Here is a 2,903-nt window from a genome sequence, read left to right on the forward strand (position 1 = left end):
TCTTAGCACCCAACACTAAAAAATAGGTCGCAGAAAGCAGAGTTTATCTCCAGCTCTCAGGGCCTGTTCTTCCCATTTACTTATAAGAGAGAAAAGCAGAACTGTTTCCAAGGGGGAGAAAAAAAAAAACAAAACAAAACACAACACTGCCAATCTCTGACAGGTTGATAGTCCAAAATGAGCCAAAAGTCTGGGAGCCTTCCAGCAGCAGGGACCCATTCCGGAGGCTCACTTTGCTCCCAAAATATTCCTGGAGGAGTCAGTGTTCAGAGAAACAACAAACAGCTTTTGTTGTTGCATGCATGCACTCTGTGCATGTGTACGTGCAAAATAATTTCAGGACTATTAATTAATGCCAACCCAGTTGTGAGAGACCACAGCGTGGAAGCTGCTTGTCCAACTCATGTGGATCTGTATGGAGAGGTCTCAGTTTCTGGCATGCTTCCATGTGGATTTACAAAGGCTGTCAGCTAGGCTGTGTGAGCCAGAGGCATAGCAGTGGCAGCTCATGAAACTCTGTACCTGAAAAGCATTTCTGTGACACGTCTTTCTTTTCCTTCCGATGCTCTGTGCACAATCTGAGAAACCACTGGATTTTTTTTCAGCTTGTTTTGCATAAAATAAACTGACTTAACTGATCATGAATTCCTGTTCTGCTCACGGATGTGGCGTAAGGATGGAAACGTGCACTGCAGAACAAAGGATGCAGCCAACACTTTTTTGTATTAACACACAGTTGTATTAACAAGTAGATTACTGACCAAATTTTTCAAAGCCAAAACTGCTGGTCAGCAACCAAGGAGGACAGAGAAAGACTATAGGATTGCCACCACCATCTAATAAAAAAACCACAGTGTTTATGGTCCCAGCCTTGCAGATTTAAATGCTAGACACAGGACCAGCCCTAATCATAATACTAAAGCAAAAATCTACGCCAGTAAACTGCTCAGGTCATTGCAGGAGGAGGGTGAAATCTCCATCCATTCACTGCGTTGTCACATGCTTTGTAGCTGGCACAAGCCAGGATCTCTCAGCCCAGGTTGGGGAAGGAACAAGGTCTTCTCTTATTTTATGATGTCTCAGCCACAGCTCAGGTTAAGCTGGTGGTCAAACTCTGAACTGCTGTAAAGTAATTCCTCTTCAATAAAAATAAATAAATCACACCTGTTCTCTGAGTGAACAAACAACACTCAGAACAAAAGCAAAACAGAAACAATGACAGATGACCATTCCAGCGAAAAGCAAAGCAGCAGGCTTAACTACCACCATGTCCCAAGAAGGCCAATGAGATCAAACACAATAAAAACATCTAAAATGAGTGCTTCTAAACACCTAAGCACCTAAAGCAGTAAGATATAACTTCTCAGCTTCTGTTCTTGGGAAAGAAATGGCTTCCTAACTGTAGTGCTGCAAAACTTTACTAAGTATCAACAGGAAAATCCCTGCAAAGTCCACACAGGATCTCATAGGATCAAAACGAACACCACCACAGTTTAATTCTGCTCTAAAAGAAACTGCAGTGCTTTCTTTCAAGTTTTATTACAGCCATCTTTAGCAGCCAGCTGCCCTTAACATCCTCTTGCAACAGGATACTGCAGGATGCTGAGCCCCCAGTAGGCAAGATCTGGATCCAGTCATCTAACCACAGCCGTCTCTAAGGTAACCCGGGCTAGCCCTAAATACTATAATCCTGCTTTACTATAGTAAAGCTAGTTAATGGCTTGCATTGAATGTGCTTGCCAAACAACAGCAATCTAATATTGATTGATGTTTCAAACAATCATTCTGCCCGCCTATTTGGACTATTTGCTACACACACAAAAAAGTGATGTAAGCGAAGAAGGAAGGAAGCTATTAATGACTTCAGACTTTCTAATAATTGTCAAAGCCCCAGAGCTGGAAATCCCAGCTCCAAGTGTGATCCTGAGTTCGGTACCACTGCTGCCAGGAACAGGACCCAAAGGCTGAGGAGTGCTGGGGCAGCAAGGGGCTGGGCTTCAGCACTTCCATGGGTCCTGACCACACAATGCCAGCAGTGCTGGATGGCTGGAGAACCTGCCAGCATGCAGCAGACGTCCTAATTACAGAGAGAATATATGGTGTGGGATGGGCACCTGGAATACAGCATGGGCAGGGAAGGTGGAAGGCCAGAGCTGTAAAGACCAGGGAGTACTGCAACACAGTACTTTTGTATAAGCATTTAATTCGCTTCTGGGAGACAGGCGGTTAAATACATAAACAAATGGAGGCCATTCTTTAGCGTCCCAGATCATATTAAAAGGATTGCTCTATTTTACTGCTTTTCTATTCTTTATTGCTTTTCTATTTTTTTTATTGCCCTACATTTTCTAGCTTTCTGTTCTAGTTTCTATTCTTCGTTTAATCGCAGCGCCAAAAGATTCACAGAACGGTATTTCTAGAGAGCTTTTCCCCTTTCTGAGCTGGAGAAATTGGCCGTAAAACGTAACACCGACTGTCATTTTCCGCACTACGTGTAAACTGGGGTCGGGGAGCTGCTTTTGCAGCGCTGAAGGCGCAGACCTACCACCATCCTGCTGACCGCAGACCAGCGACATTCGGCGGGACCTGACTTGTCACTGCCGGAGCCTGCCCTGCTGCGGAGCCGTGTGTACGCACACACCGAGTGCCGCACATGAGCTCTCAGCGAGCCGGGGGATCACACCGTAAAGCACTTACAGCGGGAAGCAGCCGCCGTGCCGCCGGTAAGCATCCCGCACACGGCTGCGGGGCGCACCGCCAGCAGGTCAGAGCGAGTCAGCGCGGAGAGAAACGCGCAGCGCTGTGACAGGCGGGGGGAGACGCTCGTAGGGCCGGGCAGCGAGGCGGATTAATGGGGACGGATGGCAAAGCTCAACGCGATTAAACCCCGCGGTGCGCCAGAT

Source organism: Meleagris gallopavo, chromosome 2 (assembly GCF_000146605.3).
Source record: "Meleagris gallopavo isolate NT-WF06-2002-E0010 breed Aviagen turkey brand Nicholas breeding stock chromosome 2, Turkey_5.1, whole genome shotgun sequence".
In the NCBI taxonomy this organism is placed as follows: Eukaryota; Metazoa; Chordata; class Aves; order Galliformes; family Phasianidae; genus Meleagris; species Meleagris gallopavo.